The sequence below is a fragment of the Schistocerca cancellata genome, chromosome 5 (genome assembly GCF_023864275.1).
Source record: "Schistocerca cancellata isolate TAMUIC-IGC-003103 chromosome 5, iqSchCanc2.1, whole genome shotgun sequence".
Classification (NCBI taxonomy): domain Eukaryota; kingdom Metazoa; phylum Arthropoda; class Insecta; order Orthoptera; family Acrididae; genus Schistocerca; species Schistocerca cancellata.
In genome coordinates, this window is record NC_064630.1 from 492,917,483 (window position 1) to 492,934,157 (window position 16,675).

General features: G+C 38.7%; 1 long non-coding RNA gene across 1 annotated transcript; it reads right to left on the bottom strand.

The window, feature by feature from the left end:
- Window positions 1–8,580: 8,580 nt before the first annotated feature.
- On the bottom strand, window positions 8,581–11,371 carry LOC126187959 (uncharacterized). The gene is made up of 3 exons (XR_007537814.1): window positions 10,245–11,371; window positions 9,719–9,804; window positions 8,581–9,510 (listed from the first exon to the last, which is right to left on the bottom strand). It is a non-coding gene; the product is annotated as an uncharacterized LOC126187959 (long non-coding RNA).
- Window positions 11,372–16,675: the final 5,304 nt, after the last annotated feature.

Here is a 16,675-nt window from a genome sequence, read left to right on the forward strand (position 1 = left end):
CGTCCACGCTGTCACGGCATGCTACCAGTATTAAAGACTGCGATGGAGCTCCGTATGCCACGGCAAACTGGCTGACACTGACGGCGGCGGTGCACAAATGCTGCGCAGCTAGCGCCATTCGACGGCCAACACCGCGGTTCCTGGTGTGTCCGCTGTGCCGTGCGTGTGATCATTGCTTGTACAGCCCTCTCGCAGTGTCCGGAGCAAGTATGGTGGGTCTGACACACCGGTGTCACTGTGTTCTTTTTTCCATTTCCAGGAGTGTAGTTGGTGAATAGCACTCGGGTTTCCAGCCAGGTGGCTGTCTTATAAAACCACGACATTTCAAAGAGTGACATACTTATCATCTTCTGGCGAAGTGTTGAGATTTTGCGCATGTCGTCCTACTTCTATCTGCAGTGTGCTCTTCTCCAAATGGCTTTGGGAGGCCTGTGGGTGGGGTAAGGGTAGAAGTCACTGTGGTTGGGGTTGCAGATGCGGCATTGGCATCTGCTCTGCTGAATCAACATTTCGAGCCTCAAATAGTGAAAGTCTTTGAACAGGCACTAAAGACCATCAACTTTAAGTGAATTGGAGAGTTTTATGAGCAGACAGATGCAGTGGCTATGGGATCCCCTCTTGCTCCGGGGATGACAAATCTATACATGTAACTCTTTTAAGGAGGGGGTTTGGGAGAATTGCAGGCAGGCACTGGATGAGTTTCTGTCTTCCATTCCTGGATAACTAGTAAGGAAGGAGGCAGACTGCACATTAGGCCATTCAGTATATCAGAAGAACTGAAGGAGTTATTTCGCAAAAATGGGTACAGCAAAGCACAGATTAGGAGGGCATTCAAGATGAGACAGGTCGTGAAAAATCTGGAAGAGGGATAAGAAGACAAAAAACTAGTTTTTCTTCCGTATTTGGGACCTCTGTCAGCCGTAAGTGAAAGCCTTCTGGAAAAATCGAACATAAAAACCGTCTTTCAACCACAGCCAAAGACAAAAGAATGGCTTGGTTCTGCAAAAGATCCACTTGAGCTCAACGTAGCAGGAACTTACAGCGTCGCCTCTAACGCCGTCAACAGTACATTTGACAAACGCAGCGATGTATTTCTAAATGTTACGAGGAACATATCAGGCATGTGTGGCTGGGAGAGATAGGGAAATCGGCGACAGCAGAACACAGCATCAAAGATGACCACACATTTTACTTCAAGAACACCAAGGTGCTCTGCCGAGCCACCGGTTATTGGGACAGCGTCATAAAAGAGTGCATCGAAATTCGGATTCACGAGAATCTTGTAAACAGGGACGAAGGAAACCACTGAGTGTGAAATGGAATCCTCGCGAGTCAGTGCCGGAATGCTCTGACAAAGATGTGAACGGCGTGCCTGTTGTCCAACCACCGCTACTCCACCCCCCACCCTCCAGCCTCCATGTACCCAGTCCCCTTGGAACCAGGTAGAGGGGAGCACACCGCAGACATAAGCAGGATGGCATCCACGAAATCTCGACAATTGGCCAGATGTTGAGTATGTCACTTGTCGTTAAACAGTTTTATAATATTGCCACCCAGTTGGTATTCCGAGAACTTTTCATCAACTGTATATGCCAGGAAAGTCTAAATTCACAAAGCATAATCTACTCATTAAGACTGAGTTAAATTTAACTCGCTAAGATAAGAATTGCAATTAGGAACTATTTGTCTTGAAGCTGATGATGTTTAAATATTCCACCTTTGTTCATCCATTACTCCAAAATGATAACACTTAGCGACTTCCAACTAACTTCACATGTAGCTTCGAACCCTTATAAAACTTTTTCTCGCTGAAAGCTCCCACAAAATGATGAAAGGGGAAAAGTTGATCTCTTGCTGGAACTACATTTTCGCTGTTTGTGGGGTCAAACTTTAGCATCTGCCAAGGCCTTTTTAATTTTTTACATGTTTACTGCTAATGCTATTCGCAACACATTTACCATGTATCTGTATATAGCACTGAGTGTACCTGCAGCATAATATCACTGTACAGTAAATACTTCAAGAGATATAACACCAGAACTAATGAGCGCAAATTACCTATCCTATAATCGTCAAATATTTCGTAATGAAAGAAGTTAGCGACTTCCAACAAACTTTAAGAATAATTCATTCCTTTTCTAAACTTTCCCTCACTTGCATGATTATCATCAATAAAAATGGAATTAGAGTGTTGTTATGATTGTTGCAGTGCATTGGGAAGAGCTCATGCCCAGCCTTGGCCAGGGATTTATACTGGTACCACATAAAAATAGGTATATTTGATTATTTCACGTTAACTTATCGATATTTTAATGCTACTGATTTTTAATTTTTTTACTAGGAAACAATTTACAAAAATTAAATAGGATTCTAAAAATTGTATAAAAATTACTTCGTTATTTCCTTACCTTAAAAGAATACTTGAAAATGGAATGCATCATCATCGTAATCATCATCAGTATTATCATCAGCATTTCCCTCCCCTGGAGCTTTAGGAACAGAAGCACTGGAAGAACTGGAAGTAGATGTCCTTGAATATAACTGTGTTTTGTTCATGCTACTGAGCATATTTCTTGTAGGCACAAAATTTTGGCATGAGCTGCTGTCCTCCATACACTGACTGGCAAGCAAACATGCATTCACTGTGGAAGTAACGAGCCTATTCCTATTTTTCACTTTTATGAAATTCGTCTTACCAAAAACACTTTCGCAGTCATAATTTGAATGTAGAAGGATAAACATGAGAGTGCAAACTCTGGTGGGGCTAGGAATTCCCTCTCGCCAAATAAAGTTTTTATGTTGAGTATGTTCCCCCAAAATACATTCGCTTCTGAAAAATTCTTAATATTTTCGTCTATTTTTACGATAGGAAGTTTCCTCTAGTCATCATCGATTTGTTGTAGATGCTTATCATCTGGAGAGACTATTCTTAGTAATTTAGACATAAGAGGTATTAGACAGGGAGGCGTTTTCTCTTCTTTTGTTTGAAAGATTCCTTTTAGACGTCAAACCTGCAAGCAATGGCCAGAAATCATCATCGAAGTTCCATCTATTTTTCAGTTCTGAACATTCAATCTACACTCATGCTCATAAATTAAGGATAATTGCAGAATGTGGTGTCACACAACGTGGCACTACACAAAACTGGCGGTAATAGCATAGGCACATAGGGAACACACAAGACAGATCTGTAAGTCCATGGTATTGGTGATAAGTTGAGAAAACCATCCCGAAATACATGTGCTACAAAAAGCCACTGTTTCCTGCGCATGTACCCCAACAGCAATATGGGACACGATCACCATACACACATACACAGGCCGCACAATGGGTTGGCATACTCTAGATCAGGTGGTCAAGCAGCTGCTGGAGTATAGCCTCCCATTCTTGCACCAGTGCCTGTCTGAGCTCCTGAACTGTCCTAGGGCTTTGAAGACGTGCAGCGATACGTTGACTGAGAGCATCCCAGTCGTGCTCGATGGGTTTTTATGTCTGGAGAACAGGCAGGCCACTCCATTCACCTGATATCTTCTGTTTCAAGGTGCTCTTCCACGATGGCAGCTCGGTGGGGCCATGCGTTATCATCCATTAGGAGGAAGGTGGGACCCACTGCACGCGTGAAAAGGCGGACATACTGGAGCAAAATGATGTTCCGATACACTTGACCTACTATAGTTCCTCTGTTAAAGATATGCAGGGGTGTACGTGCACCAATCACAGTCCCATCCCACACCATCAAACCACAACCTCCATACAGGTACCTTTCAAGGATATTAAGGGGTTGGTATCTGGTTCCGGGTGCATGCCGGATGAAAACCCGGCGAGAATCACTGTTCAGACTATATCTGGACTTGCCCGTGAACATAACCTGGGACCACTGCTCCAATGCTCCAATGGCCATGTACTGTCTTCTTGACACCAGACTTTACGGGATCTCCTGTGACTAGGGGTCAGTGGAATGCACCTTGCAGGTCGCCGAGCAAATAAACCATGTCTGTTCAGTCATCTGTAGACTGTTCCAGTGGCTGCGGTAAGGTCCCTAGCAAGGCTACCTGCAATACTCCGTGGCATCTGTGGGCACTGATGGTGAGATATTGGTCTTCTTGTGGTGTTGTACACTGTGGATGGACCGTACTGTAGCGCCTGGACACGTTTCCTGTCTGGTGGAATCATTGCCATAATCTTGAGATCACACTTCGTGGCACACGGAGGGCCTGTGTTATGACCTGCTGTGTCTGACTGGGCCCCCAGTTGCTCTAGCATTCTACCGCTCATAACGTCATCAATATGTGTTCTTTGAGCCATTTTCAACACGCAGTCACCATTAGCACGTCTGAAAAAGTCTGCACGCTTACTCGCTGCAGCGTACGCTGACATGCACCAACACACCTCTGTGTATGTGGACTGCTGCCAGCGTAATCGTGCGACGACCGCAGGTCAAATGCACCGAATGGCCATACCTCGACTTGATTTAAACCCGCAAACCGCCTACCAGAGCGTTGTTTCACCATGTATCAGCATTATCGTTGATTTATGAGCATGAGTCTATGTGAAATCCCTGCATTAGTGGCAAAAGTTTTTCACAGCATCCCATTCATTATATGTTTCTGGTTTCTAACTGCCTTCAGAATTTCAACTCCTAAATGTATTTGGTTGTCAGGAAGAAACTTTGGCCTGTCGTTGGAGTCAATGTCAACAGTTTCTTGCTTACGACATGCTGCCAGTTCATGTAGCAAAGAAACAGTTCCTTGTACCCTTCTATCATCTTTTCATGTAAACCAATAATAACAACTTCACCACTCAGGAAATACTTATTTAAATCTGTGAATTACGGTAAAATATAGGCCAAATATAAATAAAATAGAATAATTTTAAAAAATTGTAATTTAAGAAATTGTGAATTTCTTCTGCCACAACCAACCTCTTCTCTAGATATTTAGAATTTAAAATAGAGATGCAAAAACTTACCACTCTTCTAAGACTCTCACTATAATGGTCTGGATAGATAGCGATCTTGTCTGTGGTGGATGCAACAACTTGCTAATTTTGACATCTAAAAACCTTTGAAATTCATCCAATTGTGCCTTTTATGAATGTTCCTAGTTAGTTCTTCACAACGTCTAGGAATATCGGTGCAAAATCTCATTCAGGTCTAGGAAGGTATTTAGAAGCTTGACTGGCTCATATGTAAAAAGCGAGTGACATATACTTTTGAGAACAATTAGTCTAGGACATTTTTCAGTTAATCGAGTAGCAACTGAGTTTCTTGACCCCATTATAGAATCACGAACTTCAGAAGCAAATCCTATACTATTGTTTTCAGAAACATTGTACTCAGAAAATGAAAATATTAGATTAGAATAAACGATTGTAGTTTTACACCTTCTTTAGCATTATTAGGTTCACCCTGCTTAAAAATTTCACAAAGATTTCAAAATTTACTTTCAATTTTATTTGTGTCTTTATCAAAATATCTAACCATGACGACGTTTTAACAGATTCTACATCTGTGAACTCATCGTTAAGAACACTGAATTTTGTATGCTGCAGTTTTTCTGCAAGTTCCCTGTGATGGCTTTTGCGTATCACATTCTTTGAGATCTGAGAACACTTAGTGCAGTGCAAATGTATAGTGTCGGCCACTTTAGAATCAGGAAAGTATCTCTTAATTATGTCATCTGGGTCATCTACAATATTAAAAAAGAAGACTGTGTTCTGCTACGAATCCTGCTTATTTAATTTCAGCAATGCGAATCTCATTATTTAGAGACATACTAGTTGTAGCTGATTTCACAAATGTGTTCAAAATTATCTGGCTTTTAGATGATACTATCTTTACGTTTTTGACATGCTTTTCACTTTCAGGTTTTTTTTAACACATTCCAATCCAGACACAACAGTTACGTTACAGATTATACATCTAGCACTTTCAGAGTTCGAATCATCAGTGCACAATCAACCTTTAAACTAAGGAATAGTTTTTCAGACTTCTGTGTATTTTTTTTTTTTTTTGGCCTCTTACATTTAAACTCACCTGCTTGGGAGTACTAGGTCAACTATCATTGTTTCCGTTGACTCAATTTTGCACCAGTTAACACCTCATAAATCACTCACTGTCCTCACTGAGTCACCAGGTCAACTCTAATCATTTTCACTTATGTGCAGGATGCGAAGTAGTCAATATGATGAATTCCCCTGCGGATCCATCTTGGGGATAACTTAAGTTGACTTATGCAGCTGCAGCATTATGTAATTGTGGAATCCCACAGCTGGACAGACTACATGTAGGCGCTCAAAATCGTATTTGTGAAATAAATTGTCAAAAATTAAATAAATCATAAAAATTAAAACAATAAAAAGATGAAATCTGAACTATAGTAAGCATTTCAAAAGGTAGTACAATAGATGTGCGATCTGAAGTGTAGATCATATCTTCATACACAGTCATAAGTTATCGTATATGTTTGATCCAGACTGTAGAATTGGCAATACTGTTGATGTCACATGCTGTATTGAACACAAAAAGAGCTGACTCTCTTGCTCATTCAGCTCACAACACTTTAGGTGAACACGCTTTTCAAATAATACATTCACCTCAAGTAGAGAACAGGAACGTTAGCATGAATAAACTTCAAAACTTACTGAAAAACTGTAATATCTATTCTGCCAAGTTCCCCTTCAACACCCCCAAAAATGAGACAACTTGCTGATATACAAACAAAAAACAATCTGAGGACAGCCAGCACTGAATCCAGAAACATCTATAGTCAACAGCGTTCATTCAGATATCTTAATAACATAAATCTTAAAACTATTTTCAGGTAATTAGAAATGGTGGGTAGCTATTTGCGGATCAGATGAACTTAAGTGGAAATTCATTTTCCTTTGGTCCTATAAATACCGCCCTAAAAATAAATGTTGTTTCAGAACACCAGTACGTTAAAAATCTCTTGAATATGCTTCAGTATTTGTTAATTTTGTTATTGTAAAATGACGAAAAACGTAATATTGGTGGCCAAAGATGTAATTTGATTGATTAAATTCTTGTAAGCCCCATCCAAGAAATTCCAGCTGCTGGGTTGTAAGTCTTATGTCAGGCGACGCCACATTGGGCAACTTTCGTGTTGATGATGATGAGGACAACACAACACCCAATCCACATGCGGAGAAAATCTCTAACCCGGCCAGGAATCGAACCTGGGTCTTCTGCGTGGTAGGAAAAAATGTTATAACACAGCTAAGCAGGGGGACTTGTTTGGAAAAAGAAGTATTCTGAAAGAACTGGTTTGTAAATTTTCCTTTATAGCTTACAGTTGGCTGAGACTTAGTTACCTTTCAATAATTTTGCAAATTTGCCAGTTTTTTATTCTGAGTGGTAGTTTGTTTTACCATATGAGCAACGTGTTTCGAATATCCATTCAAATTTCGGATTTATGTGCTTAATTTGTAAATTACTTACTCCTGAAACAGAGAGAGAGAGTTTAATTTGTATGTTATTGACAATGGCAACCGATCATAACTCACTCGGGAGAGAGAGAGAGAGAGAGAGAGAGAGAGAGAGAGAGAGAGAGAGAGAGCACTCTTATTTAACAATGAAATTTACAGAACATATTTCTGTTAAATCCTAGAACCGTTTCCAAACCCTAAGACCAAAAACGAGAGAAGAAAATAATTGCCCATGATAGAATGCTAAACTGTCACTTCATTACTTTACTTCATAGCTCCATGCCCATTACCATTATGCCACACTGTATTATCGAAATGTTGACCTATATACTATAGCTTAAACCTTATGAAAGTTTCAACTGCACATATTTATTATGTGATGTTTAATTATAACAAACCATACAAAGAACAGCATGCTTTTAGAAACTTCCAGTGTGTCATTGCCTTAAAATAGCATACATTCATAGTAAACAAGGTACAACAAGAAAACCATTAACTTCAGAATTACCAATATGTTATGTCTCATGCATCACGCATCGAACACTAACAAAAGCCGTTAGCAGTTACTGTAATCTTCAATATATAGCACAACACCTGATTATCAATCATTACAGCTCACAAACAGACAACAACATACTACATTCAGATTGGAATATTTATACAGGACGTCTATTCATGCCTGCTATAACACCTGAGGAATTATTAATGATTATAAAAAGGTTATCCAATCAGTATTCAGCAACTGATGATGAAATACCAGATATTATCCTCAAAGCAAGTTCAGTATTTATCACTGAATCATTAGTAGAAATGTTCAAGTTATCATTCATGATTGGTGTACTCCTGAAAAATCTGAAAATGACAAAAGTAGCATTATTGTACAAGAAACGAGACAAACGTGGGGCTCAAAACTATATGACTGTACAGGTATTGTCAGGCTTTGACAAGATTATTGAAATAACTGTTTCTTAGGAGACTAACTGCCCTTCTAAATAAAGAATCGAAAGCTACTGATTCACAACATTTATTCAGAACTAGCAGCCCATCAAAGTCAGCTATTTTTACCTTCCTAGATGAAATTCTAACTGCAATAGATAATAAGCAACATGTTTGTGGAGGATTCTTTGACCTTAGTAAAGCTTTCAGTGTAGTCGATCAAATGTTCAAATGTGTGTGAAATCTTATGGGACTTAACTGCTAAGGTCATAAGTCCCTAAGCTTACACACTATTTACCCTAAAATATTCTAAGGACAAACACACACACCCTTGCCCGAGAGAGGACTCAAACCTCAGCCAGGACCAGCCGCACGGTCCATGACTGCAGCGCCTTAGACCGCTCGGCTAATCCCGTGCGGCCTAGTTGATCATGACATCTCATCGCAGAAGTTAAGTAATTATGGAACACAAGGCCTACCGAACAGATGGGTCCATTCTTACCCACATGATCATCAGCAGATCACTCAAATAAAATACAAAGACACAAAAGTGCATAACATTTTTAATTTTTATAGTAATCCACAAATAAATCAGATATGGAGCTCTCAAGGGTCAATCCTTCAGCACATTCTTATCATTCTTTATGTTAACGATATAGCAGAAAAATTAACTTGGAGGACAGCAGTACTTATTACAGATGGAACAGATATCATAATTAAGTCATATGATGAAGAAATCCAACAAAAAAACAGCTGCAGATAGAATTCAAAATTTAACACCATGGTTCAGAACAAATAAGCTGATAATAAATTCTGAAAAAAACGTTGTCACCCAATTGCCACACTTCACAGAAACTCCACCAAGACCGATATTTAACATTAACAAAAAACTGTCTTATCTATGAATGTGACAAAATTTTTCGATATGCATATCCAGGATAACCAGATATGGGAGACACACTTGGATAATGTAAATAAAATGTTAAATACATTCACATATGCTGTAAAATCCTCTCACAAAATATAATCCGTGCATCACAGTGCACCACTGCAGAATCAATTCCATACTGATATATCGGATTATATTTCTTGGGGGGAAATTCCATATGCTGCAGAAAGACGTTTAAACTAAAAAAAAAACATTGTTAGAATAATAACATATACTAAATACAGATAAGCTTATAGACTAATGTTTAATAGTCTCAGTATACTGTCTGTTCCTTGTTTATATATCTACAAAGTACTTATTTTCATAAAAGTAAGAGTATTAAAAAAGAAAATGTCTTCAAGCATAATAGTGATTTCCACTCTCATGATACTAGGCAGAACCATTTACCTGCATCTCAATATAGAAAGTACAAACGTTTATCGGGGAGAAGTGTATCATACAGGCATTATGTTGTATAACCCCATGCATCGTGCCTGAAACAGATACAAAACATACCTAAGTTTAAAGCGAAACTTTAAAGATTACTTGGTCAACCAATCCTTCTGTTCTGTGTCTGCATTTTTGAAGCATCAAAAAAATATAATGATACTTATCACATAATTATTCTCAGCACTATTCATACAATCATCTTATTGTTTTCATAATTATGTTTTCAATATTGATCAAGTACCGTGCTGAACATTGTTTTCTAAATCACAGTATGTATAAATTTGTATATACTATATCAAATCCGACTTATCCTATACCATTTGTACAAACTATGTACTTAATCACTATCTACAGGATGAATACAGAAATACAAAAATGGTGTGTGATGCCTATTGACTTCCGTTATCATTCCATTCACAACATGTGAGGTGAACACAACATCCAAAACAGTAACATCGCAATCTAGGACTGGGGTCACACTCACCTTGAGCAGAGAGACAGGTGAAAATTACTCGTTTTCGTTACTGCAGGCAACATTAACCTCGAAGTTACGTCGTATATAAATATGTAAAGTTCTGCATTCCTTGCAGGGAGAAATTAAAGTTTTGGCAATAATTTACACCAAAAGTTACTGAAAGATCTGTACCCCAAAAGTGAGACGATTTTCTGATTTAGAAGAAAGAAAAGCCGAAGCCAGGCAGCATTAAATCCAATAATGTATATATTGAACAGTGTTCAGTGAGATGTCTCAATAAAATAAGCTTATTTTTGGAAACTGTGAAAATTGATTTAAGGATTTAGTCTGTGATTGCAAAATACGGTTAGCCTTTCTAACAGTCGAATTAAATTAGTAGCTTATTTGGCTTATGTACAATGAATAAATGCTGCTTAAAAGCAGCAAAACATTTAGGATATTTCGAAGGAGTTGATGAAATTTGTTGTAAGAAAATCAAGAAAAAAGTCGTATTGGTGTCTAACTGAAGACTTTTTGTTTGGCAAAGAAATGCCCTGGAAGAACTAGCTTGTAAAATTTCCTTTATACTTTATAGGGGCTTAAGACTAAGTTACCTTTTAATTCTTTCACATATGTGCTAGTCTTGTCTGTGCTTTTTATTCTGAGTGGTAGTTTGTTTTATCAGATGATCAACGTCTTTTGAATATTTATTCCCGTCTGCATATTACTGATAATGACAATACACTCAGGGGAGAGAAAGATTGACAGAAAGCACTATTATATTTATATAACATCAGATATTACTGAATGTACTCTTATATTTATACTGGGTGTTACAAAAAGGTACAGCCAAACTTTCAGGAAACATTCCTCACACACAAATAAAGAAAAGATTGTTGACTTCGGTGCTTGTGTTGACATGACATGCGACTCATTGCTCTACAGTACTAGCATCAAGCACATCAGTACGTAGCATCAACAGGTTAGTGTTCATCACGAGCGTGGTTTTACAGTCAGTGGAATGTTTACAAATGCGAAGTTGGCAGATGCCCATTTCATGTATGGATTAGGACGGGGCAATAACCGTGGCGCGGTACGTTTGTATCGAGACAGATTTCCAGCACGAAGGTGTCCCGACAGTAAGACGTTCGTAGCAATTGATCAGCATCTTAGGGAGCACGGAACATTCCAGCCTATGACTCGCGACTGGGGAAGACCTAGCATGACGAGGACACCTGCAATGGACGAGACAATTCTTTGTGCAGTTGGCGATAACCCTAATGTCAGCGTCAGAGAAGTTGCTGCTGTACAAGGTAACGTTGATCACGTCACTGTATGGAGAGTGCTACGGGAGAACCAGTTGTTTCCGTACCATGTACAGCGTGTGCAGGCACTATCAGCAGCTGATTGGCCTCCACGGGTACACTTCTGCGAATAGTTCATCCAACAATGTGTCAAGCCTCATTTCAGAGCAAATGTTCTCTTTATGGATGAGGCTTCATTCCAACGTTGTCAGATTGTAAATTTTCACAATCAACATGTGTGGGCTGACGAGAATCCTCACGCAATTGTGCAATCACGTTATCAACACAGATTTTCTGTGAACGTTTGGGCAGGCATTGTTGGTGATGTCTTGATTGGGCCCCATGTCCTTCCACCTACGCTCAATGGAGCACGTTATCATGATTTCATATGGGATTCTCTATCTGTGCTGCTAGAACATGTGCCTTTACAAGTACGACACAACATGTGGTTCATGCACAATGGAACTCCTGCACATTTCAATCGAAGTGTTCGTACACTTCTCAACAACAGATCCGGTGACCGATGGATTGGTAGAGGCGGACCAATTCCATGGCCTCCACGATCTCCTGACCTCAACTCTCTTGACTTTCATTTATGGGGGCATTTGAAAGCTCTTGAGTCCATGGACTCTGCATGTCAGCGGGAGGTTGTTCAGGTTGGTGGAAGCTCTGTAATGGTGTGGATCATGTGCAGTTGGAGTGACATGGGGCCCATGATACCTCTAGATACAACTCTGAGAGATGATACGAACGTAAGCGCCCTGTCTGGTCGCCTACATCCATTCATGTCCATTCTGCGTTACGACTGACTTGGGCAATTCCAGCAGGACAATGCGACACGCCACACGTCCATAATAGTACAAAGTGGCTCCAAGAACGCTCTTCTGAGTTTAAACACTTCTGGTGGCCACCAAACTCCCCAGACATGAACATTATTGAGCATATCTGGGATGCCCTACAATGTGTGTTCAGAAGAGAACTCCACTTCCTCATACTCTTACGGATTTATAGACAGCCCTGCAGGATTCATGGTGTCAGTTCCCTCGAGCACTACTTCAGACATTAGTCGAGTCCATGCCACATGATGTTGCGGCACTTCTGCATACTCAGGGGACTTACACAATATTAGGCAGCTGTATCTATTTTCTTTGGCTCTTCAGTGTAGTTCAAGTGCTTCATTTGTACTCGTGTTAGCGAGTGAAACCACATAAATAATTGATCACTGATGCTTGCAAAACTGTTTAACACACAATCCAGGAAGCTACTTAGAAAAAATAATCCTGCCACAAACACATATTTAAATAAACGACTTTCAGTGTCTGTTGGTTTTTAGTCCACTTCTTTATTAAATGCTACAAACGCCTGACAACACACAAATAAATTTCATCTTCTAATCAATCTGATTCTACCCATTTATTTATAAAATATTAAATGCAGTACCGGTATGTATAAAAATCCACTTTATAAATGTAGTAGAGTGCATACAATTTAGTACACTCATGTCATACAATTTAGACTGCTGCCTCACTGCTTCAATTAATATTTCGTCATTTATTATATATTTTAACAAAATGAATGTTAAAACTAAACAATTTAAAACAAATAAAGAAAAATAAACAAGTGATATCCACCATAAAAACCACGACAAAACGAAATACAGATATCTGCACATGGATGTATATCAGGAGGAAATGAGCTTGGGTGTCATCTGATCAACAACAGATGTATGACGTCAATCATCAAAACCTTCTTCCTAAGAAACCTCAATGGTTCTGTGACGTGATGTGACAGGAGGCCACCATTAGAAATGCATTGTAAAATGTTTTGACGGGACAGGACGTGATGTGACATGACAGCCTGTGTGAACTAGCCTTTATGGAAACCAGTATGATGTTTCCCAACCACCTAGCATCGAATGTAAACGAAAGGCGAAAGAAGCTCCTGCAGTCTTCAATAAGTTTGTGTGACGTCAAAATGATGTCATGTTTGCAGAAAGTCTTGTGAACTGAAGTTAACCCCTGTTGGTCACTGTCCAAAGATGGTACTGGAACGAGACAGAGATGAAACAATTTCTAAGAAGATGATGTAAGAAGAAAGAAATCAGCAGTTGATATCTCGGAAATACAATCTTTGTCACAAAAATAACACTATTTATCATAACAAGCAACGATTTTGGGCATAAAACACAAGCAGTTGCTCATCATAATGTAGATGTATAGTTCCACATCTCTGATCATGAATGAAAATTCAAACTTTGCACTAAAATAAAATTGTATTATTTCTCAAAATAGATTAGATTTTGGATACAGAACAAACATGATACTACTGTTGTGGTTTAATTGTTCTACATTTTTAAAATTATTCATTGTTTGCATATTGGTACTATCGATAAAATTTTATGGATTAAGCAGCATTTGTTGATGATCAAAGCTTGATTGTTGTGCCACACATTGCAATCACAGTTGATCTTCAAATTAAATATTTTTATGTCTAAATTGTCTCTAGTACTTATTAAAACACATGTTGCTCACTTATTGGCACTACTCATATAAAATGTAGGTTATTAGATGTGTGTAGTTCAGTGTTTTTACCATCCATTAATAGCAGGCAATACATTCATCAAAATACATGAAATTTGTTCTACAATATTGCAAAATACATAAGCACTACTGCTGATTCAACTTACACCTGAAAGTGCACTTGGCCTACAAGAATTACCAAAGTAAACAATTTTACTACCACATGTAAATACGTCAGTAACTGGTATTTAAGACCGATTGCAGATGCATCCAAACATTATAGTGACCCCATATTTGGGTATGAATCACAGGTCAAAATATTATCATCTTCTGTTTTCACAGTTGGAATTACGTATCTCTGCAATGAAATAGCATAATGAACTTTCATTATCCCAATCATGGTGACTACCATTACTCCAAATGTATGGTTACTACTATGGTGTTGATGATGATACTCACTTTACACACTGGGGACAATGATAATCAGTTTGCAGGATGGCTGTCATTACCCTGGACAAGGAATCATACAAATCTTAACATGCCCTGCCCCACATCACTCAGCTAGCCCCAAATAGTTTGCAGTATTTCCAACTACTTCTGACCAGCTCCAACAAGTAAAATTTGCATGTTATAGCAGAATTATGAATGACTGCCATCACTCTTGGTTACTGTTGGGGTGGGCAATGATCATAAACTGATGTGGTGACTGTTGCTACCCTGCCCCTGCATTGTGATGACTGTCATTACCTGCAGATACTACTGAATGGGGCAGTGATGGTCATAGTGGCTGTCATTACCCATGCTCATGTATTTATTTTCTTAAAAAAATATTAACTGCTTGGAGATTGTGTCAATGTACATGTGCTGATGCCAGTAATTCTAATCATGACAAAAATAAGTCAACTGTGACTTGTTATGGCAAATTGCAACTTTTTCCTGAATAGGTAGGGAACTTGAATCTGGGAGTGATGAAGTTTTGAGCCAAAATTTTAAAAAAACTGTTAATCCTTTTTATTTGCTTCAACAGCACTTTAAAATTTACAAGATACAGTTAGAAGCCTTATAACAACCAATACAATAATTAATAATTCCAGCAATAGAAATTACATCATTACCAAAAACTTTAAAGCTTGTACACATGACTTGTAGACATGATAAAGTGTAAGAGAATTAGTATTTGCAAGTTTACAATTTCACAGACAAAAATTCACAAAAGAGCTGAAAAGAAATGCACTTGATTATAAATGATGCTTTAACACAAGGGTGCCAGCCTAAGCTAGCTCAGGCATCACCCTCTCCCTTCAGATCTAAAACACACACACCACAAAATTTTACAAGGACTTGTCAAGTTTAACTAAACAATACAGATTTTCATACCTCAGAACAGTAATCTTGAAATTAAGAAAAAGTCACTGTAGCAGTTTAAGGGAAGACAATTAATGCAAAATGTTTGCTGGTTTTAACACATGGACCAGTACACGAAAGTACATAATTCAAGAAAAAAAGTGTTGTAAATATTAAAAACAGAACTCAGACTTCTATGCTTCATTAAAATATAACTCATGTTTGCTTTTTACAAGTAGGCTTAAAAAACTCAGCATTGTACTATTAACACGGAATGCTAATCCAGACAGAGGCCAAAGACAAATATGGCTGTCTCTGAAGGAATCTAAGCAGAGTTATCTGCAAGAATCGAAACTAAACTTCGCTCAACAAAAAGGAAGTTTTCGAGAGTGTAAATAGCCCATTAGACCCTATAGTTACAAGTAAAAAGATGCTCATCGCTTCCTCGATATGCCTGAGTTTGGCTGCAAGTAAATACCATCACCATACCGTCGACAATCTAGTCACCAGAATTGAGAAATTTGCTGACAATGAAGACACAAACCTGCGCGCATAAAGACAGAGGAAAGCAATTCTTGACTAGAAGTAAATATTGTCGCTATAGAATGTGCCAACTCCAAAGACGAAAACTCATGACTATAAAGAAAGAGGGAAACAATAATTCTTCAGCTGCTGTATGCATACCATACTATTTCTATAACCAATAACAACATGATGAATCGGACCTGTTCTCGGCGAACGACTCCAGTTACTAAGCTAAATACCAGACAAACGTCCCACACAGGGAAGAGCACATATGTGGTTAACTGAGCTCAGTGAGTGACTCCACACCCTGTCTTGAGATGCCAACCTATCTGCTACTTGACAATGCTGAACAACAAAGTTTTATGAGCATCAGAAGTCAATTCGAACATGTGCATGGTTCAGTCCAACAAGCAAAAGCAATTAGTCAGGTAGTTGAGACTTATCAAGTCAAGACTTGTTCCCATAGTACAGCATGTGTCAACCACTGGGTATGAATGGTGTTGGCTACTGGAAATGTCAGATACTTGGAAAACTGTATTCCCTTAATTCCCTCTGTAATACATGGTGATCAGCCCATAACTAAATAACATGGTAGGCATGTTTATGCCTTGCTGTCAGCCAGTTGGAGGTTGTATATTCCTCCTCCACTGTACTGCCTATATTTTATTCCCAGAGAGAATTCATGTATTATTCATACATCCGTACAGTGCATGCCATACAGAGATTATTTCAAGGGTAGTACCCCAATGTTCCATTTCCTAAATGGAGT